Here is a 24,428-nt window from a genome sequence, read left to right as displayed (position 1 = left end):
TCGACATCCTTTTTCACGGATTCGTAAAATAATCGTAGTTCATTTATCGATTCGGTTTATGCATATTTGTCATTCATTTTGATCATAAAAACTGAAGAGATGTAACTGCTGTCGATAAAATAGTCCTCATCGTTGCCGATCGATGGTCTCATACCATTGGCAGATATCCTCGGTTCCTCGTCGGCCTCACGGCATTTTGTTCGTCGTTTTTTCAGCGCAGTTTGCTTTTTTGGCATCGAATGGTAGAAAAAGTTTAAAATAACGTTCTACAAAATCGCGATGACTGTTATTTTCCGCGAGAATTATTTTCACGGGATTGTAGAGATTGAAGTTTTATGAGGGGATTTCGTTATCGTGCAAAAGCTAAAAAACACCCAACACTGAATCGCGTCTCGAGAGTATTCGCGTGTAAAAAAATTCGTCTCGAGTACACAAGTCAGCGTATATCCGAGTTATAAAATTAACACTTTTTATCACAATGGAACGCGAGAGAACTCGAAGCATCGAGCCAAATCACGGAAGCATTGGATTGTAAAAAAAACTTTTAACGAGGCCACTAAGATTATACGGGAAAAACTTTGTTTATACTGCGATAGCGCGAAATTATAAGTTTGCGGCAGAGCAGATTATTGGAAGACAGGCCGCTACGTCTAAAAATGATATTCAACAGCAGATATTTCAGAGGTATGTACATATATAATGGCACAATAAAATATGGATTAAGTGGTTGAAACGATGAAACAGCCTGGAGTGAATTAATGAGCTGTTCCAAGTCAACTAACTCATCGAAAGATCGTGAAAAAGATAATTAAGGAAGATCATGCGTTACTTGTGATTCAAAAAAGCAACTTAACTTTTTTGCTCTTTTCATGACAAAAAAAAACGATTAAAATTTATTCTCACAATTATTAAAATAACGTGTAACTTATTTATTACTGATATTGATGAATTTTTAATATAATGGTAGCGGTTAAAATACTTTCGTAGTTAAATCGTCAAGCAAAATGTGACAACAGCCATTTTCTATTTACATGCATACGCATATCTATATTTTAAACCAGCTGGCTCATCCACCGTTTGTATCGTTAATACTCATTAACCTCAAATAAGTGTTTTTCTTTTTCCACTCCCAAGTCTCGTTTTCATTGGTAACAAGACTTTCTTAAGACATCATTGACATATCTAAAAGCGTTTTATTTTCTTATTCTCGTTGTTGATTCTTTAAAGTCGGGAGAATCCTATTTCATTGAATCCAAATCGTCACCATAAGAGCCTGTTTATAAACCTTCAAAAAATGTAATTTTCGTTGATTATTTTCTCAACAATTAGACGATAGATCCTATAATAATTCCGGGAATAGATACATGGTGTATATTTCTAGCATATTTCCAAATTTCGACTCGTAAAGTTGGAATTTTCGATTTCCAGCAGATTCGCGTGAACTTCGTCACGTGATTAACTGCACTTGGAATTTGCAGTTATCTCCTTCACACTCACGGTTGCGATATACCGACTGATCCATCCTCTTAATAAATGAAATGAATAATGATAAATGGAAAATCTGATTGGGGCGAGAACGATCGATGACAAAGAGCCAAAATCTCAATTATTCAGATTTAGCCAGAGCTGCGTTTATGTTTTTACAGAATAAAAAGTAAAGGGGAAAGGTGGACATCGCTGTATGAACCATTGACGCATCATCCCGGCTTAAACTTCATTTATTATCGTACATACGTGTTCCTCTAAGTGGGCGGGATAAAAAAATACGAATCGCGGGAGTGAATATTTCCGTTGAGACCTAACAATCTAACGAATGAAAAACAACGAAAGAGGGAGAACAAAAAAACGGATAATTTATGAGGACGCTCCCGTGTTTGGAGCGTGCACGATCCCCGGAGTTTCCAGTGCATCGGATTCAGTATTAACCGAGAAGTTTTTCCAATACGCTAGAGAAGTAGGAGAATGAGGGAGAGAAAGAAAATTATAAAAACGTTAGGAAAATTGGACAAGATACGGGAGTCTAATGAAGCTCGCAATTACGCACCGTTTCAATGTTATTTTGGCATTAATCAGTGGTACGAAAAAATTGAGGATAAAAACGCAACACCGATTATCGCAGATAAATCGAGAATATGAAACCAATAGGATTTTTATTTCGACAAACGATATTTAAATTGACGATATTACAGATGAATTTTCATTCATTCTCAATTCACGAAGATTTACGAGGTAAGTATGAGCGCTTTTGAAAGATCAGAGGTACTCGAGATTCCATAGTTCGCCTTATATTCGAACGGATTATAATACTAAAATCCCTCTTTCTTATCTCGCAAGGGATAGGAACTTTTATTATCATTTCACGAGCTCTCTCTCTCGTATCTCGATTCTTTCTCAGGCGGAGTAGCATTTCGGGATTGCAAGCCGACCAGTCGGCAAGATCGGATATTAAAAAGGGCGTCGAGGTTATACGCGCGAAAAATTCATCTAAATATATAGATGTATACATACATGAGATCAGCCTGAACGAAGTCGACTCTCTTTTCTTTGCGGGTCGTGCGATCCCATAACTTATGAAATGTCGATTCTTCGCGTCCAGTGGTCCACGGTATAAACGGGGAGAATTCGACAGATGGAGAGAGAGTGAGAGAGAAATGGACCACGAAGGAGGAGAGCTACGAGAATTTAAAAGTAAAATGTAATCTCAACTATGCTAATTCCCTGTAAAATCGACGCGGCGAATATGCCCTGATCCTTGGTGCTTCCGTGAAAATAGTTCCGATCCTATGAAATGAGTGCGATATCAACGGAAAACTACCACTTTACACATTTAATTACGAGTTGCGATTCGCATAGGGAAAATCGTTTGAAATGTGAGGCTCAGAGGCTCATTTATCGTCCAACGATAATCGTTGCGGATTGCATTTTACGCATGAATAACTAAAATAACAAACATCAACATTTATAGCAGATATTTAGTCACAGCAACCGAGCTCAATTAAGCATTATGATAACGCAAGTTTTTCTTTTTCATTAACATCCCCCGGGTACTGATTTTCTTTTTTCTTGCAGCACTGCAAGGGAGGGTTACTTTGCCATGCAGAAGGGTAGAATTAGTAAGTAAAAGAGTATATATGTCTGTGATGTTTGATGGAGGCGCCGTTGAGCGGGACTAACGTGATCATCGCCGAAACTCTTGCGTAGAACGTCTGAAGCACACTTAATACTCGGTGTGTGTAGCACAGAGTTCAAAGCTGATTCCGGAAGATACACCCCACTATCTGACTACGTCTATTCTGTGTACTTAGTTACCCAGCACTACTGAAGTGCAATTTCTCCTCTCTCTGTCTCTCTTTCTCTCTCTCTCTTACTATCTATAATTCTAAATATACAGGGCGCTACAAAGAAGGCTTCCTTATTCACGGAATACGCGGATGATGCGAAGAAAAGGTGCTCAGCCAATATCGATTGGAAGATTTCCCATTTGACAATGTCTGGTACGATGAAAACTAATTTTGAGGAATCATGTTTATGAGTTTACAAATTTCTTGTGCATGGAACACCAAATGGCTGCAGCGTTAATCAACGAATTTCTGTTCGTTGCTTCCCAATTCGCTTCTCTCTCTCTCCGTGGTTTGTTTTTCTAAAGCTCGAGTCCTGCAGTTAGCTTTACCTTTATATTTGGGTCTTTACACGCGACTTTACCTTTAATCTTATCCTTAGTTTTGTTTATTCTATATCAATATTTGATATAGTTGTCAGTCATGTCAGTCACGATTATCAGCCACAACCATCCGACAAATAATTCTTTAGGTTCTTTCGTTACTATCATAGCTAAATCTGTAAACTCTTTATTTTCGTAGTTTTATGTTTATATTTATTTTTTATTTATATTTCTATACTTTGTATTGTTTTTTATATCATTGCCCCAAAGGCAACTAGGGTATAATTAAGCATCATCATCATCAACTCTCTCTCTCTCTCTCTTTCTCTATGGTTAATTCCGAAGACCAACGACGCTCGAAATACTCAGACGTTGATAATAACATTGATTATTTCCATTATTGCATTTCTGCCCATCCAGCAATATAGCCGGGTTATATAGTAATTCAGGAAGGTAGTTCCGTTACGAAGATTTCCGGTTAGGAATTCATTATTCCGGAAGAGAATGTTCCTTTACTCCAAACGAAGTGTTTGCTATGCAAATTCGGTGAAAATTTCTCTGCTTTTATGAAATTTTCTGAAATATCTATTGGATTATTGGGTCTGTGGGTGTTTTTCCTTACTTTGATGTTTTTTTCATACATTGTGCGCGTAAGAATATATGTAGATTCTTAAGACAGTTAAAAGGCAAATGGTAAGAGTACATTTTTAAGTAAATTTAGCGATGGTCGTATAGAGAGTCAGGCCACTTATTCGATATAAATCGAGGTCGCTTCTGACAGCCAGGAGTTAACGACCGTACTGCAGTTGACGTGTGTACGTACTTAGCCTCAACCAGCCGCGAACCTCCTGAAAACCCCTTTGCCACCTCAATCTACCCTTTATATAATATACGTATACACGTACACATATAAACACTCGGATATATGGAAAGGTGTACGTGGAGAGGGTTTTGGGCGCAATGGCCCCAACGAGGGTTGCAGCTAAGGTGGGAAGAGGCTGATGGATTCCCTAAATAGAGGAAAGCCCTCTGCCCCCTCCGACCTGATAACGATGTCCCAGGCATCGTGCCAAAAGCCGCACGTCGACATTTATGCGTTATTAATGCATCGGAAACATTTCTCTTCGATTGCCTCCTTCTCTCCGACTCTCGGCTCTCTTTTGTAACAATGGATGCTAAACCGCCAAAATAGAAACTTCACATTTCACCTGTGAAAGCGAAGGCACGATTCCAACTGAGCTTCGAAACGACCGAGCATAAATTAGTCACTGACGAATTTTTGTTTATCTTCGTTTCCTTCAATTTTGCAACCATCGGACTTTTCTCATTCTTTTTTCTCAGCTTTTTTTCTTCGCTGCGCGCTGAATCCAGATTGACGCAGATTTTGTTGAGCACGAGTTTGCTGGCTGGTTTTTTTTGTCCCCGGCACTTCAACCGAACTCCGTCGCATCCTATTTTCTTCGAGTCACCTTTTTTCTCTCTCTCCCAACTCTCCGAAGGATTTTTTTCATAATTTTTTTCATCCCTTTCCTCCTCTCGCTACGCCTCGCTTTCTTATGCATTATACAGTCGACTCTCGGATTCTCTCGAGTACGTCCGCAGCATCCCGATATAAGGCTCTGGCGTTGATCCAAAGTGTTTTCGTTGCTGTCTCCTCCCCCTTCGCATAAATTTATAGTGGCTATTTGTCTCGGTTTGTCAATTGAGGATGCCTGCAAGGGCAGTTTTTAAGTTCGGGCGAGCAGCAAAATAGCCTATTTTTGATAGATTTTCCCATGTCGGTTCATACTTCATCTTTTGCTTCCATGCGGTCATATAATTTTAAGGAAAAAGAAGAACGAACGTATTTTCACAGCAATTGAATACCGACGGACACGTTTCAGCAGGGCGCAATAATTAATTGGACTGTTAATTAAGAGTTGATAGCGATATTTACACAACGCATTCAATATACGACCAATTAACGCATACTGCATACAGTTATCGATGCAGAAAAACTTTGTTTTAACCAATTCCATCGAAATGGACACGGAAGTACCCTCCTTTTTCACTCAACTTCTGGACTCATAAATTGCTTGTTATCTATGCCTAACAAATCATAATTGAGACAGTTTAACAAAAAATTCAACAAAAAAAATATTTAAAATGACAAATGATATAAAATCGATCCACATTTGTAGAAAAATTTTATTAACTTTCTTGGAAAACAGAAACCCCGCCAAGTCGTCTTGTCTTCTCGTTACACTTTTCTGAAGTATTTTCTAACGTTACCCGCAGGAGGTTTTCTCAGTTCATTGTACTAGTACTTTTAAGAAGTTCGAGGATTTCGTACGAACTCATACTTCAAGTTTCCTCTCGTTTTTTGTCATTTTTTCACCGCAGCCACGTTATGGATTCCTTCAAGGGGTTTTACGACATAGGACTTTTGCAAGTACAATTACCGTATGGTTACAAAATATTCTGGCTTCAGATTGATTTTGTTAAGGGGTTACACGCAGTTGGAAATTTAAGAAATTCATTTGTTTAAATTGCATTTTCCGAATGTGGGTATATTCTCTGAAAATTTCAAATCGACCCAGCGAACATTCTTCGAAATACGTGCATATTTGGAATACGCAGTTTGAAATTTCAAAAAATCGATTTTTTATTTATTGCCATTTCGGAATGTATCGACGTTTTAACATATTCTCTGAAAATTCAAATCGATCCAGCAGACATTCTTGGAGATACCTGAATATGAATATTTGTAATAAGCGAGTGAGAATTTTAAAAAAATCGATTTTTTTAATTTTTGAAATGTAAATAAATTCAAGTATTGTATATTCTGTGGAAATATACTACGGGATACATATATGCATATTTGTCGGGACACTTAGAGTTTTACAAAGTGACCTAGAGACCGGAGAAACAGCTGTTGTTATGGCGCGCGATACGCGTGAAAGAAGAGTGGCTCACACACCACAATAAATCGGAATATTAGAAGCTCCTGATGATGCAGAGAATTCATTTTATGGCCCTGGCACATGGATGACTTTAATGTCAGTTGAAAAAAAAATCAACGATGTGTCAACGACTCTTGAAACTTTGAACGCGTTTCTCTCAAAACGGTGCTTTTCAAAGTCGGTTTCCACAATTTCTCAAAAACGCGGCTCGACCGATCGATCTGCAATTTTAGCGCAATTTTGTCAGAAATTTACTTCAAGTGTTGATCGAAGGAATAAGATTTCCCATAATTATTATTTATATTCCGAAAATCAAAATTATTCCTTTCTGGAGCCACCATTTTGCCAATAATTAAAATTCCGACAACTCCTTCGACCAATACCTGGATTCATCTATCCGGTAAAATAACCTTTCTTCCTTTCTTTTGGCCCTGCAACTGCGTATAACGCTTGCCCCAAATTTTCAACCGACCTTCAACCAATATTACGTTTCCCATTGTTGAACCACTTCTGTTCAGATTTGTTGATTATTTGGAGACGATTTCGTTAATTACTTAAACAGTTGCTCATCCGAATGACGAATTCGCTTGGTTTCCCTTTTTCTTCGTCGTGAATGCACGATTGTCCGTACTTCTTGCAACGTGAGGTGCTGCACAGTCGCCCAAACCCGTGCAGCTCTCTGGGTGTAATTAATGATATTTCGTTAATAACTGACGAAGCAAAACCGGGATACGGATGATTATTAATTGTTCGCCATTCACTGAGCTTCAGAACCTCAGCTCCATCTCTTATTATACGTCATCATCATTGTCCTATATGTATACATATATAATCCACCTCACCCATTCACAGACTCGTGAATATGTTGGTGTGGAGTAATATCGATTGATAAAAGACAAAAGGACGTGTCTGGGATCGTTTTACACGTTGAATGACGAGCTATAGAGCCTTTTCAATTTCATGCATTGATACTTATGAGCATAGGTCATTTAAACTCGAATGAACTTTGCTGTGAAAGCTGAAACTTTATTTCCACTTTTTCGTCAACTTTCATTACATTTTTTCAAAGTGTTTTGAAAAATCTTGAAAAATCGCTGGACGTCATGTTTTTTTCTTTATACCTTCACTGTGCTCGTACAAAAAAATAATGAAAAGTTTCCCAAAACGCGACCCAGTCGATCCGAAACTGAATTACCTTTATCCACACACACACAGGGCTATGTTCGGAGGCGTATTAGCTCGATCTCTCGCGTATCCGAGCTTATGCACATGTCTGCTGTCTCTGACGAGAACTCCCTCTATTCTGACCCGTCGAGCCGTCGAGATTGAAGGAGTACCTCGTGCCGCGTGTATATATCTGTACGAGTGAGGCATTTGCACTCTGCAGACCTTGCGATAACTCCTCGACGTTATACAACCTCCAGTACACAGTTGCATGACAATATATGATAGCCGCGTGATTTATTTAAGTTTACAATCACGTATAAACGCGTGTATGCGACTTAATAACTTCAGGTACACCTTAATTGGGAGCTGGATCGAGAGGAAAGAGCGGAGGATTCTTTTGATTTCGCAGTCTCGTAATATTCACCTGTTTTCAAAACATTCTCGTTCGCTATTCATATTTGGGTTACTTTACGATTTATTTAGGTTAAAGAAGTTCATCTGGTATCGTGTTTTAGTAGAAAGGAAAATTATTGTGACTAGCGTAGTCGGACCAGTGAGTTTGGCAACGCCGCGACCTCGTAACCTGGACTGTCAATAAAGCTGTTTTTGGCAGAATTTTTCACGCGCGTCATAATCAGTGTTCAAACGTTTGGCATAATTAAAACGTTGCACAAATGTCTAAAAAAACAAGTTTTTATTAATTACATCAATATTTTCTCACCTGTCCTTCATTCGAATTTTGACAGGACATTTTTTAATTATTTACTACTGCATTCAAATTTTTTATCCCAATCCCTTTGTTAATTCGATTACCAGATGAACTCCCTTAATGAAGGAATTTTGTAAACGCCATTGAAGCATCTTTAGCATATCTTTTGAATGTTGAAATCTATTCAGCATACAATGCAATCTTTTTGCTTCTCTCTCTCTCTCTCTCTCTTTCACCCCCTCCCCCCCCCCCCCTTCTGAAAAATTTCCCAGTTCTCGTTGAAACGATAATTGAGGATCTTATTTCTTAGTTTCTAAATGTTATTCCTACTGAAATACCAGATTCAAGATGTAAACAAGTCACTCCGAGCCATTTCTCCTATACAGGCTTCGTGTTGTCTCTGCTCGTTTCGAAAGGAAGAAAGTAGAAAAGATTCTGGGAAGGTAGATAGTTCGAATCTAGCTCTCTCCTATGACGTCTACGCAGGAGGAATTTTCGTTCTTTGAGAAGCCCTTATCCGGGAGCATGTCGTACGGTGGTACAGCGTTTCCACGACTTTCTTCTGAAACTGCCTTCTTGAGTTTGTCTCTCTTCATTCCTCTGTGCGTTCTGATCATCCCTCAACTCCTTTTCTAGAATCTTCTCCGAATACCACTCTCTTTAGGATGAACTCTTCGCCGCTCTCTCCCTCTTCACCTTGCAGCCATTCTCTTCTCCCCCTTTTCACCTCTCTCTTGTTTTTGCCTATCCTCGTTCGAGAAGTAAGATAGACGTCGGAGGAAACTGGAGATGAGAATGGCGAGTGGTATATCTCACTTCGGGAGTCTAAAAGTGAGTCAAACCTGGAGAGGAAAAAAAATCTTCTCCTGGGCGCGCGGACGACGTGCTCCCGACTTTCGCCCTTCTCTCTCTCCCTCTCTCTCTTTCTAACTTCCTCCCTCCTTGTGCGCCGACTTAAAACCACTGAAACGAGCCAGGATTACCAGCTTTAAGTACTAGCAAGGAATTTGGCCCCGGGCCGATGAGGTCGTGGGAGTTTACGATCGACTCAGCGAGGGAGACTCGACAAGGAGAGTTCGCTGTAGGGCGGCAAGCCGGGAGTTGTCTGGCCAAGCTTCGAGGGCGTTGAATCTCTTCCTCTCTTTTCTTTCTGTCCTCTCTTTTGGTATTAAACTATTAAGCTGGTTGCCCGAAAAGAGAGGAATTTCGGGGATTATTATTACCGACACGGTATAGTGTAAATGTTCGAATGTTTTGAGGGAGACACTGAGGTACAAGTCCATTTGAGTGAGCTCGAACGAGCGCCTAATTTTACTTAGGCCAATATCATGTGCCACGAGGACGCCTTAATCGAGTCATATTTCACTTGCTATTTTTCTTCCATTTCCCCTTCGACATTCCACAACAGCGAGGATGAAGATAAACGAGACCGCTTCGCCTCCGCCGCGACGGCAAGTGTCCGATTTTTTGTCACCGACTTTGTTTTTTCTCCGTCTTTTACCATTTGCTATCCGCAACGACGAAGAGCTCCGATAAATATTCCGATCGTGATAAAAGCTGACTGCGATAAGAGCCGAGAGTGCTACTGCCCTGGCCCGTAATATTTTCATCGAGAAATATTTTCCCTCGCGCTCAAACCTAAGAAAAGGGAAATCGAGCTAAATTCTCGAGCCCCTCGTTAATTATAAGCCCTGCACAGTGTGAAGAGAAAGAGAGAAAGTCACAGGGAGACTGAAATCTCGCCTCGTTTTTCCTCTCCCTTTGACCTCTGCGAAAACCCTCCAGGGCATATGTTAATTAGTCGTGGCGAGCAGTCTGTGGAACATTCCCTCCACTCTGAGCGCATTGACGTTTAATTATCCGGAATGGTTTTCGAATTAATCCGATTTATTTACACGACACAAGAGCTTCATTCCACGATAATGCCGTGACTTCCACACACTCACTCTTCCGCTAGGCTGATACACTATCAAAATATGTACACACATATATATATATTTATATTTAAATGATCCATAGGTTATTCAGTTTCGTTAGAAACAATTATTTTCGTCTCAAATACTTGCCAAAACAACGTTCGAAAAGATATTTTCCTCCATAAATTAATATCCAAGCGATTGGCTTCGAGGAGACTACGCTAATTAGGCGAACAAAAAAATACTATTTTCACGAATTTTCTTGACCGGTATAAATTATAAATATGGATATAAAAAGTGTTGGGCCTAGAGTTGAAATACACAACATTTTTTTTAAATATTTCTTTTACTCAGTTTTCGTACAGAAAAACAGGGGAGAAGACAGGTCCAAAAAAAGATGGCTGTGCTCTGGAGTGGTTGATCGAAGAAAAAAAGTGGTTTTTGATCCAACAGGCAAATGGCTGTTATACAGCGTAAACATACGATTTCTAATTTTTTCAAAAATCACAAAATAGCGGCCATTTTTTCAAAAACTACAAAAAAGCACGTTTTTTTTATCGTTTTTTGCAAAAAAAAAAAGCAGTCCCCCTCAAAATTTAAGAATTCGTATGATATGCGCTATAGCTATAGTCACAAAGAACACGTGGTAAAATTTTGGTAAGGATCCGTTGAATAGTTTCGAAGATTTTATCAACAAACCGTCCAAAAACGTGATTTTGAGAAAAACGCGTTTGAACAAAAGCATGTACGCGATACCGCACTGGTATTCGCGTGCTCAGACAGCCAAGTAAAAGTCGCTCAAAAGTACTCTTGGACTGCTCAGGTCTTTATAAAATTTTAGTAAGATACTTTTAAATATATATTCATACTTCCGAAAAGAGCAATAAAAAAATCGATTTTTTGAAAACTTTTATTAGGCTAGACCCCTCGATGAGCCGTCAAATCACAAAAATCTCGCTCATCTGTTTGCGCGATTTCCACAATAAATATGTAAAAGTGACAGGGATTAGTGGGTCAAATGTCTGAATTGAATGATCGTTTTTTTTGGGACCGACGATGATACACGATAATTCACTCAGTGACTAATTAGGATGGAATGACCCATGCACACGTGTTTGCAAATGTGTTAAAATCGTGACGCGGGGTGCGTGAAAACAGCGACACTCACACGATCTCCTATCGCACGGCGCCCCCTCCGCTATCACCCCCTCACATTGCTGATCCTCTCGTTGATATTTAGCTATGCAGCAATTCGGTGGTTCCATGCGTTAAATTCAACTCCGCTGGAAGCCTGACACTGAATCGTTCTACGGTTGGATAAATCACCGCTTAAATTCTCTGTATACAGGCTCGTTTGTCCGGTCAAAGAAAATACGCGCATACAGACAACCGCGCGAGAGCACCTGAGCCAGAAATCAATGAAATATTAGGCGGCTTCTCTCGCCTCGGACAATATTGGCTTGATCATTCTAATTTTTCGCATCTCTCCTGTCAGCAGCGTTTGATATTCGATTGTTGGCATTTCGATTAAAATCGTTTCATGGCAGCATCAAATATTCAGAAAGAGAATAAACGAATCGGAAGCCCGGACTTGTCGTTACTCATGATTCGCTGGAGCCTGCCGGTGAGCCGTTCCGATCTCTGTATTTCTCGCAACGCTCCAAAAACGCGGGGGAACGCGATTTCGGTGATCAGTCGACCAAATAGTCAAAGGATTATAAAAGTTTTTTTTCCGTAACGCACGGGAATTTGGGGCTTCGCGATTGACGGGAGGAAAGAGAGATTGGTAAAATACGAGCTTTCAAACTTTACTTTACTTTGAAGTTAACGAAAAATTTATGGAAAGAAGTGAAAAAAGGCACAAAGATTCGGGGATCGAGGAGGAAAGATATCTCCGCTGGTGGGAAAGTTTTTTAACATCGGTCCCTTCCGCGTATGATATGAATATAAGAGAAGTTAAACGAGAATAATTTCTTTTTAGTTTAAGAACCGCTGAAAGGGCCATGAAACAGGAGAGAAGATATTTTTTGTTCCAATTATCAAAATCTCATATAAACTCAACTGTCCAAAAGAAATGTTGATCGAGAGTATCGAACTTAAAGTTTTCGTCCCGGAATGCAGTTTCCTCGTCCAATTTCCAGATCAGATAGTCCACCGAAAAAAGGGGTAAAAAAACAGGCGAAAAAGATTGTGGTAAAATATCCGAAGATTCGACCATCTTTTTCATCTTCGAGGAAAACACAGGCCATAATACTCTACGTTTCGCTTGCCGAGGGATGATTTATCGACGAAATTTCACAATATCTTTGATTTAAAGATGGCTAACTCGGGGGCTCAGTAAGAACAGAGGGCGACAAGGGGGCGCGGGGAGGGAGAACGCATTCGGAAAGTTGACGGGATTTATGTTCTGCTTCTTTCGAACGTTGGGTAAGGCCAAGTCCCTACATATATGTACAAACAGATAAGAAATGGGATTTTCGCACAGACGAATATTGCAGAAAAATGAGCGAATTCTCATTTCATACGGTCCTGCTGAAATTTCCTCAATTAATACAATCGCGTAATGCTATTATTTCCTCGATATATTTCTCCCCACTGAAAATAGTCAACGAAAAAAAACTCGCTCTCTCTCTCTCTCTCTCACCTTAATTTTCCGGTTACAAAAAGCTTTCCAGTCCCTCGTGATGGGCACGAAGAAAGAAAAAACGACTCGTTTTTCTTATCGCTGTGAACTGCTCGGAGACCGATCGAGAACACCGGGAAAATGAGAGTAAGAGAGCATGAAGAAGAGTATAAAAAATCGAAGGGATGAGTCGAGAGGCCAAGGGAATGAAACGATAACACTAGTTTTCAATTTACGCCTTTCTCTACAGCCCATCTGCAGGGGCTGAGGGGAGGAGGTTGGTCGATTCCGTTGGTATTTTCGCCACTATCTCGCCATCGTTCTGACCCCGCTGTCGATTTCTTTACAGGCTCATTTTTCCACCATCGATACATAGAAAGAAAAAAAATCGTCATCCGAGCTGTCGAGTATGATCGTTGGAGTTGCGTAGATTAAAAATTTTCACAAATTTATCATGGAAAAATGATTATTCACGAAAAAAAGGGCTTCCACTTTTAATCCGGGGATGAAGAACGCTTGAGTGATAAAAAAGTAAATATAAAAGTTCCCCTTCGTGAACAGTTGATTATCACGATGGTCATTATTATCAGTGTTTACGATGGATGCTCACGAGACTACGTGAATACTGATAGCACAAGATTTAGGCGCGCCTATGATGCAGCCTACTCTCTCTTTCCCAGTTTGATTTTTTATGGCTTTCGGATGAAACCCGTGGACGATATTTTTGGAGAATTTTTACGATGCGAGTGGGCGCTCGAGCTCCATCCGCGCGTCGAGATTAAGCGTATCTGGATTTTTCATATGTACGAAAAAGTTGGTAGAATTTCAAAACTACGATACGACTTTTCATTCTCTATGTATAGTTTTTCTCTTCATTTACTTTTTTCTTTTAACATTCTCCATCATAAAAACAAACAGTTAAAAAACAGTCGTAAAAGAAAAAACTTTTTTCCCTATTCGCCTTAATTTTTTTATAATGGATGTTGTTTTTTTCCGAGCTCCCCATCCTGTTCCAGATTGAACACAAAGTTGAATTATCGTTGGAGCTTTTCTTTTTTCTCGTCTTTTGAGCTATACAGAATTTTTTTCTTTGCCACCTTCACGCCATATCTGCGGCACGATTTAAAGTAACACAGTCGAAGGGTTTGTTGATAAGTAATTTGCATAGATAAGAGACGTTGCGAGAGAAATGCAAACAAGTGCTTGATGAAACGCATCTGAGTACGATAGCCCCGAGCATTCGGACATAACTATTATTATTGTATATCTATATGCACATAGCTGTAAAATAATTTAACTATTTTTGTCCCTCTTCGATGCAGCCCACGCTCCGGCTAACCTCTCTGAATATTTTATACTGCATAAACTATACAGAGCGTTGAGTAAGCCTGAGAAAAATAATGAAATCTCGGGACGTCCGAGGAGAGTGAGAGAGGGAGAGGCGAAACTTTAGCGGCATTTGTGTTTCCTCAGCCAAAGAACAGAGGGAATAAAATATGGAAAAAAATGAGGGAGGGAAGTAATAATTGCCTTCGAAAGCTCTTTGTGGTTGCTCGAATAGTCGTCAACACTTGTGCTGAATCGTACACACGAGCAGTTTTATTGGCCCGCTCTTGTATAGCGGCACCCTTTTGAAGATGAAAAATACAGAAAGTCAGTAGCACGAGACGACTTTTTCTCATAAGAATAGCGAGCCCGCGGTTCGGAGCAAACGCATATTTGAAAACCCTACAGCGTATACTCTTATGAAAATTCAATGTCCCAGATGGCATATTATTTTCGTCGTACTCCCCAGATTCGTTCCATTTCTTTGGCCTTCCAAATTTCACTATGCTTTTTACACGTTACGATTCCACTTTTTACTACTTCATACTCGTTAATTTTTTCATAATGTTTCAGTCTTGGATTATAGTTCGAAATATACTTACGAGCGAGAATTTCGTCGATTTTTACCTGTGAGTCCCACGCTGAAGTGAGCAGCAAGTATTTTGTTCATTTAAAAAAAAATGTTCTTCATGTTCCTCCTTGGTCTGAACTCATTAGTACGAAACCATGGGAATTAGTGAAATATTAAAGTCACCCTGTCGAGCTTTGTCGGTTTTTCTTAGGAAAGCACATTTTCGAGTCGCATGTAACGCGGTCAAAGTAGTGCACCTTTCTTACCAAGTAAGCAAGAGGAAGGCGGCACAAGTGCATCTAGTGGTTGAGGAATCACCAACAGTCGAGCCCGACTTTGGGGCACGGTATAATATTCACACTTGCGAAAACTTTGAAACTAAATCTCTTTGTGGCTCCGTAATTATAGAGGGAAAAAGCCTGGATTTCGTTATTCGCCGCGACGAATCATTGTTACACGCGAGTGCAAAAGTACGTACGCATGATTTTGAGAACGAATCCATCGCACAGTGTGTGCGAGAACATGGGGAGCTTTTCGTATTTATTTTCTTTTATTTCATGCCCATTGCTTCAATACGTGGGTGGATAAATTTTGAGGGTGCAAAGGAGTGTAATGAAATGCAACGATTGAAATTCACGAGCGAGATCTTTACGTATACGTATTTTCAATTTGGTCGTTAATTAATCGCGGTCGCTGATTTTCCTCCTTTAATTTTCAGCAGCGCGATTATATCGCTTCGGTATATTTATAGAATCAAGATGGAGACATTACGACAGTTCGAGTAATACTTTCAAGAAAATTGCATTCTTCCCAACTTTGCGGGAGAAGTCTGAGCGAAAACCGCGATTTGCCCACTGATTATATTCAATTATGGTCTACCGCTTCCGCGTACTCTCGCTCGTGTCCCACTTCTATCTTCATACCGGTATGGAGGAAGAAAAAAAATGGCGAAGAGCGATGGGCGGATAAATGAGGGCTGGGGGCAGGGAGGGGGTGGCCCGGGGAAAAGAGAAAACGAGAATAAAGAGTTGCGGCTTTCGCGGTCATAACCAGGATAATTCAGAAACGGAGAAGGAAGGAAAAAAGTGAAAGAGAATGGAAAAGCTTCATCTGTAATTCACCATTTTTTGGATTATTTTCATGCGAAAATAAATTCGTAAAAGATGGACGATTTTCCGCGAGGTTAACCACGAACAAAAAACAACTTCGCGGAGACCGTTACCATTCATAATTTTCTGGAGATTGTCATTGCGAAAAAGTGCGCAATAAATTTATCGAGAGCAGGATTTTGGTTTCGTTTTCGTTTCACACAATAATAATATGGTCACCCCTCGCTCCTTGATGCGCTGTAACTCCTGAAAAACAAGAACTTCCACGATTATGTCAAGACTGAAAATTGAAAGAAACGATCCCCGCTCCGGTCAAGGTAGAACGCGAAAGAAGCTCTCCACCGAGAGCTTGACCGTGGGCTGTTTCTCGTTTCTACGAAGGTCCAGAGGTCCCGCGACCCATAGGACCGATAAATCTTTTCACACGGTGCAGAAAGAGCGAGGGACTGAATCTGCAGACCGGTGCAAAGGGCTTCGCGTGTATTCGCAGCTACCTCTGCTCCTCGTGAAATTTATCGCGTCTCGCGAACCTCTCAGATAACAGAAAATTAATTTCTTTGCTGATTCCAATTTTACAACGGACCCAACTCATGTTCTTCATACGCTTGTACAAAAACACTTTACGGACGTCCGAAAGCTTCTAACATATGTTTTTTCCCTTCGCACCGCGTATATGTATCTGGGACACGTCATGGGAGACATTGTGCATTACACAAATTTCGAATAGTTTCACCCATTGCTGGTAACGTGATAAAACGTTGTGCTTCTCCGAGACACGCTGTTCCGTTTTTGCGAACCTCCCACGTATGTCCGACGACGAACATGGTTTGAAATTCTGCAGCGACAGTTGTAGTTAACCTTGAAAAAAAATATCCAGTATTTGCTGAATGTTTAACTAGCACGAAATAATAAGAGCTAATAAAAAAACTGATGGGGTTGTGTTTTGCAGTTTGAAGTGAGGGATTAAAGTTCAAATTGTAGCACCACTTTCAATCGTATGCGTATTCGTGAACTTCGCGAGGTGAGGGGAAACGTAGAAAATGGTACAGTAGCAGAAATTAATCGTCCGATATCGGGCAGAGTCAGTCGTCGAACCAAAACAAAATTCTGCTTCATGGCATACGTAGGTAATTATTATTCCCGAACAATAAATGCACACGATAATGGTGCTTTTAGCCTCGTACGAAACGAAAAGCGAGCTTGTGCCAATGTTGAGATTTATCGAAATTTCATTCGACAAAGAAAAATAGTCTCCCCTCCGGAAACAATTGATAGCGAAAATCGCGATTGAATAAAAATCTAGTTAATCATCGAAAATCCATTCGTACGATTTATGGCACAGTTTATGTTTCAGCGATAAAAGCTATGCAGCGCTAATGCGACATTTTGCAATCTATTTCCTTCGGCTCACGTTTCATTTTCTATTAGTTTTTTGTATCGCTGTGTTGGCTCGCCGAGGTTTGTGGACTCTCTTCCTCCTCGAAAACTTCGACTATATGACAAGAAACTCGTCTGATTATTTACAACCGTAAAGAACAACAACTAATAAATACTAAAGCACACCTGCAGCTCGCCGCTTCTTCCTCTCTCTCTCTCTCTCTCTCTCTCTCTCTCTCTCTCTCTCTCTCTCTCTTACTCTTCCCATCTTCCTTTCCTGCACTTGAGCTTCCGACAACCTCCTGCATTAGTCAAATTTATCTGCGGTTTCCTCGTGCATGCTGCGTGTGTAGCTAATTAACAGTGTTGTACTTTCCCGTATATTTCGACGAAAAGTTTACGCTCGGAGACATGTCGAAGCCACACTTATTCAGTGGGAAAAAATAGTGAACACAGCCTCGACGACAAATTAGGTTTTAATGAATAAAACTAAAAACGAGCAGCAACTTTTATTACAAACATTTTCCACACTTTCCGGTCACCGTTCACATTCAATGCGACTTTTCCCTCATCCACATCAAGAGCCATGGTTTTTAATAATTTACTTCTTTCACCTTTGAAAAATGTGACCTTCCACCCCTTTGATATCGAATGACATGGTTTTACTAAAATCCACGCACACGTACTCTTGCGTACAGATTTGGCATGGCCCTTCTTGATACTTTTGATAGCGCTTGATCGATTTGTGTGAAAAATGAACAGCACTGCAGACATTTTCTCACGAGTTTTTCAAGGGTTTCGCGATTCATATATACGTCAAAATGGGCTTTTACGGAGATTTTGGCGATCATATTGAATCAGTCGATTCGCTTTTATGGAAGTTTGAATTTCATTTGATATTGTTCGATTTTTTTTTTTCATATCGAAAACGGAAGTAGAGTAAATATTTTCCAAAAATTGTGGATTCGACCGAATGAAATTTTTTCGACCATCGAAAACCCTTTGCATCATATTTTGATATTTTTTAAAATTTATTTGCCCATATTTTTTCAGGATTTCTACATAAAATGTTGCAGCGTTGGATGTGGAAGAGAAACTCATGACAGAGAAAAGTTTGATCAAATCAACTGAAATATTCTGGACACTCTCGATAGGTACGGAGGCAAAGTGGGATTGAATGAAACTTGGTGCCTAAGGATTTGATGTTGTGTTGAAAATTTGGAGAACAACTTTGCTCGAACTATTTTACGGGGTGGAGAATTTTGACGAAAATTTGGAGATTGGGTGGGCAAGGGAGGCAAATTTAGTTGATTGACAGTGAGAGTATCGTTGAAATTTCGAAATACTCTCCGCTCGGTTCTCGGCGAGTTACGTGAATAACGTTCGGAATTTGGCGTTGACTCGACTCTAATACAGAGAGATTACCGGAGCTCTTATCAAGAGAGACGGGATACGAGAAGAAGACGAGAGGGAAGGGAAAAGGGAATGGACAAGAAGAGAGAAAGGGAGCTCCAAGCTTCGAGATGATGGCTCCGAGCTCCATTGAATCTGCTCGCTAAATTGAAGTCTCGGTACGTATATCGATCGATTTCTCTCTATTAGAGGGCAAGAGCCGGCTCACAGGCTCATACGTTCACACGAATAGTCGTGTGTACGTAACCGTGTGTGGACGTTTCCAGTCCACAGATATCAGAACACAAGTAAAAATGGGTCGGAATTATTCCTCCCAAAATTATCAGCCCAAATGGCATCTTTATCCTTCAGCAATGAACGTTCCATAAAGCGATTTTCATGCTGCGGAGTCTTTTCAGTATAAAAACTAACCTTTTTCCTGTCGGATTGACGTGGCTGCAGAGCTGTTTCTGCATTTGCAGTTAGAGGCGCCGTTACACGAAATTAAAGCATCGGTGTACAGTGCCGAGGAAACAGATGGGCGAGGTAGATGCGAGCTGCAGAGGAGGCTGCGAGGGGAGCGGAGAAAAGTGGAGAATTTGTTTCCAAGTGTGAAAACGCAATACACAGCCAAAAGCTCATTGCGTTTCCGCGCTCGGCACACAAAGAGACCAATTTCGCATGGCCCAATAAAAGCACAAGGCCCTTAAAAGCCCTGGCGCCCTCTCCTGAGGATCCTCCCAGAATGAACGACTCTGGAACCGGTTTTTGGCCACACAGTACACTACGAACGAAACACATCTCGTTAGGTATACAAACCCGAACAGTGCCGACAACTGTTCCCTACTTTGACCTTGAACGCGCAATCGTTAAGCCCTTCATTTCCCTCATTGCTCGTTTAACTGTCGCCCCCATAAAGTCTTGTGACAACGCATCTGTATATGCGCACCTTCTCTTACTTCGTGTCTATTTGCCTAACTGATCCACCTATACCCATTTACATTCGTCCTGCTTTCCTTCTCACCGTTCAGTAATGTGTTTTCCAAGTCTGTTTCTTCCTCGTTCTCTCTCGCTTCACGTGCCCCACCTGCCCTCTCTCTTTCCCGAAACCTTGGATCGAATTAACCACAAATCTGTTTGTCTGAAACAAATACCCAAATCCAATTAACCCATTCTACAGACCATTGAGCTTTTCAACATTTTAATTAAAGTATTAACAAATCGCCACTGGAGGCCAACATTATTCGCGTGATAAATGGATCCCCTAAATCCGTAAACAACGCAATATACCCCCGGTCAATATATTCTCGTATTTTCATTAAAGTTCACTTGAATTCAACATAAATGTAAGATACGAGCACTTCGAAAGGACATTCGTGACGGCATCAACAATTAATAGTAATGACGATACAAAGTTGTTCTGACAAATTGGCACTTTCAATCCTCAGCTGTGCGTATCCTCAGCTAAAAATGTAAAAGTTGCTGAGGATTTGCGTCAGGAAAAATTGGCCTCGGTAGGGCAGGCACTCGCGCATACGACCGACGTTTTGACAGCGAAAGCTTTATTTTTCTCAAACATCATATTTTCCAGGTCCAAATATGTTGGATTCCATGTCCAATAGGAAGCTCTGAGAAAGCAGATGTTCTTTCCACGTCTCTCAACGGGAGTGGCGATAGCGCATCGTGCGAGCGTTCCTAAAAACGTTATGATAGAGCAAAATGAAGCTCGGCGACATTTTTCTCATTATAATTTATTCAAAAAGCTTCTGCAATAACTTCGACCAATTTGTACATGCAAATTTATGGAATTTTTGTTACAACTCCCAGAGAAATGTCACCCCGAATTTTTTCAGATTATTCAATGATTTTTAATAGCACTATCGAAATGTTTATTGTTTATGAAGGAATGTGCAAATTTTCTTCCCGTCGTGACAGACCTCTTTGGACTCTCGATCCTTTCACAGGGTTTGGAAGGCAAATCGTGATTCCGCTTCTCTCCCTCTCTGCCTCCGTCTCATTTTCTCTCTGTCTCTGGTTCCGAGGCAGACCAAATATTTGCACAGGCACGCGTTGGGATAGTTGTCCCCGTAAATTGGGAATTTCGGCGAGTGTGTTGAGCGTTAACGTGCGACGGTTTACGGTATGATTTGTACGTGGTCGACGATCCAGTCTTTAGGGAACAATGGATGGATTCGGGATATACGTAGACGGTGGATGGCCACATGAGCTGCTGCATTTTCTGCAAGAGATTGTTAATTAATTATTGAATTCTGAGTGTGTTCCTGATAATCAAACGTTATACGGGTTCGGCTCTCGTCGAGTCCAAACATTCATGATCATAAAGCGAAACATTTAATTTGTAGAAAACTACCGCACTCAGACAAATTATTTTCGTGGTTGAGTAATCCAAACAGAATTCAATGCTCGGCTCTTTCGCTGGCATCGCTCAATTTTCAAGGCTTCGCGAATCTCCAAGTTTCGTGTGTCACGAAGCTCGGAAAGCAGGGAAGCTAAACAGTGCGAGGATAAGGAGGAAGATCCTTCGAAGGAATTCCCATCGTTGGTGCTTCTCAGATTGACACGAATTGCTGCAATAGGAGCGCAGGGAACGCGTTAATTAATAGCTCCGGGCGCGAAAACACATTCGCTAGTCTGTGTCGTGACGCGACTCTACTCTTGACAATTTCAGCAAATTCTCCACCCGTTAATTCCCCTGATACAAATCCTCTTCTTATAGACTCTTATCATCGATTTATAATGAACTCATTTCACGATTATTCATTTTCTATCTATACTTAATTGCGATGCCAATTTATTCAGCGTATTGTCGTTCCTTCGAGTACACCGGGGCAGGGCAAATTTGAGAGCAGAATTCATCTGATAAAGCTTAACTTACCGAGGAAGAGAGTCTGTTAACGTGTTTGCTTTTTAATGACAAACACGATTTTCACGTTATTCAACGATTTCGAAGCTTCTGCCAGGCACGACGTCGCTCATCTCGTGCAAAAATCGATAATTCCAGCGCTCTCTGCCTCTTTTTCTTTTTCTGTTTCCGGCTTTCTCCAAGCTCTGATCTCTATATATCCAATCATATACCGTGTTTTAAATCAACGTACATTTTATATCTGTATACGCATATGCGAGTGCATCCCTTTTGAGGTCTCGAGAAAGAAAAGAACCCTTGAGTGGAGGCTTCTAGCTTCATTCGAATGCTGAAACCAGGCAGACAGGAGGAGCAGACAGCCTTTGATTTTGTTGAAACGACTAGTTTCTACTCCTCTTTTTCGTTCCTACTTTTTTTACACGGCTCTACTGATTCATGTATACAATTATTTGATGACGAAAAAAACATCGATTCGAACCTTGTCGTATAGAGAGTAGGGTGATGCAAAAAACATCGATATTTTTTTCCCTCGGAGCTCCGATCGTCGGTGCATCAAAAAAAGTAATTTTCCCAAAATCTCAGATTTAAAAAAAATGTTTAGACGCGGTGCTCAAGCCACTTTTCGCTATTTTCCTATTTTTTCTCAAAAATCGCGAAGCAAAAATTGTTTTTTTTTTTGCTTTCATGACAGAAAGTGTTGATTGAGAAGTCGTTGAGTCGAAAATTAGATAAATTTTGATATTTCGATAGTTCAGATGATCATTTATATCGCAATTTATATCGCATGGAGTTTTTCTCACTTCTATTCTGACAAAATGGATGAATGTTTCCTCTATTCTATCACATTTGTCCCGATGTTTTAGATTTTTCTAAGGGGAATGCAGCATGCAAATCCAAACGCGAAGGAAGTTTAATGATAAATGGCTTTTCTTATCGCTTTATCTGCCCATATTTTTTGCCTTCCTAGCACGTTCTTCGAATCGTCGATTTTCTTGCTCGTTTGAAGGAAAAAAGCTCGTAAACATACGTGATATAAATCTTGTTTCCAGCTATAAACTTTACTGAGGAAAAAGAATTTATTTGGAAAACATGCTTAACCATAAGTTGAAATTTGGACAAATTTACGAAAAAACATATCGATTACTCGAAGCGGTGTTCGATTCGATTAGAAATGTTAAATCATCTGAAGCTCGGTGTAAACCGATTATTGCGAGTTGCACGAGAAAATAATGAAGAAATTTTTCAACACGTGTGTACCAAATTGAATCCTCAATTACGTTATCGACGTTTCGCCCTTCAATAAAAGTTCACAAACATCGAAGCTGGCGATTCCAGTTTTTTAAAACTTCGAACGTAATTATCGTTGACAAGCTTGTCATGTATCGATGAGAGCACGAACCGCGATGAGAGAGGGAGAGGAAGCACCGTTGTAACATAATGAAAATGGAACGTGCAGCGTGAAATTAGACTTTTGTCATTTTCGTGACCACAATTTCGTTTATATTGTCCCGTTTTGCCGGCTTATGATGATCCAGCATTCTGCGGTCGTCGTCTATCGAATTTTCCATTATCGTTGTCGTGTCTCTCGCTTTCTCTTTCACTGAGTGGGAGTAAAGCTCGATCGATGAATCGAATTTGCTAAATCTCCCAATATGACTGTGCTCATCGTCACTCTCTCGTCCTTCCACTCCCCCCTCTCGGATTCACTCTCTCTTTCCCTCCGATATTGGGTTATACAGCGCGTAGATGCGTCTCTGGACATCCGTCGCTCGCGTGACACTATAGCGGACACTCATTCATTTCTGCTGTGTAATTTGAATCCCTATGCATCGATCAACCGTACCGGGGCCACGTGTGGTCGCTCGTTCGCGATTCGGCAATTTGTCAAAGTCCGTCCCACCGCATCAGCCATTTTCTTTCTTCCTCTCGCTGCCCCCTTCCCCTTTTTACCGAGTGACGATTCTCGCGCTAGCAATACAAAGCGTTAAACAAACGCGCGAGGGTTGAACAAACATGTTTTTTATTCTCCCACGCAGTTTTGAATTTGGAATCGTTGTAGCAAAAGGTCCAGCAGAACTTCTCGTGCGTAGACGATCCGTTATTCTCGTGGTCAGCTTGTCTTTCGCAGTGATAAACTTTTTCCAATCGAATCCCATTAAATCTCGGTATGTGTGTGTATGGAAAAAATTTATTATTTATTTATCGGAGAGCCCCACTTGTCACGAGGATCCGGTGCTTTTCTATGGAAAGCGAGCAAAGCTTTTAGCCCGAGGGGCAAGCCCCATTTCTTTTGATCCTACGATTCTTCTGCGCGCTTTTTTTCGTTGTTACTCGTTCCTTTTTTCTGCGCTGCGTTGATGCCACTCGTTAGTCGGACTACACTTTACGTTCGTTATTTATTTCACGTAAACTGGAGGCTGGCGCGAGTACATTTTCGGATCCTTCTTTTTTGTTGAGTCAATTGATGCTGTGTATACGTGAGAGAACAAATATAGATATAAATACGTGCGTATATCCGGGCATAAATACATCTATGTTTTCGGCCACGTAGCAGAGAGCACAGAGCACCAGCAGCGCGAATGAATTGAAATGAAATTTGGTAGTCAAATCAAGTTTCCACGAGACATGATGAATGGCCGACGAACAGCGAGTTCTCGAATTTTAGATCTATGTATATACATGTAATCGGTATCTATGTACATACGAGTGTGGCAAGAATCGCGTCTTTCTCCTTTTTCATCGTTCCCGCGT

At 40.6% G+C, this 24,428-nt stretch overlaps 1 protein-coding gene across 1 annotated transcript in view; it reads right to left on the bottom strand.

Annotated features, from left to right (window-relative positions):
- Teh1 (tipE homolog 1) overlaps positions 1 to 24,428 on the bottom strand; it is a 304,821-nt gene that overhangs the window by 104,785 nt on the left and 175,608 nt on the right. The gene's annotated exons all lie outside the window — the stretch shown is intronic.

The sequence above is a fragment of the Venturia canescens genome, chromosome 7 (genome assembly GCF_019457755.1).
Source record: "Venturia canescens isolate UGA chromosome 7, ASM1945775v1, whole genome shotgun sequence".
NCBI lineage: Eukaryota > Metazoa > Arthropoda > Insecta > Hymenoptera > Ichneumonidae > Venturia > Venturia canescens.
The sequence above is the reverse complement of the archived record's forward strand: the minus strand, read 5'-3'. Positions and strand labels throughout refer to the sequence as shown.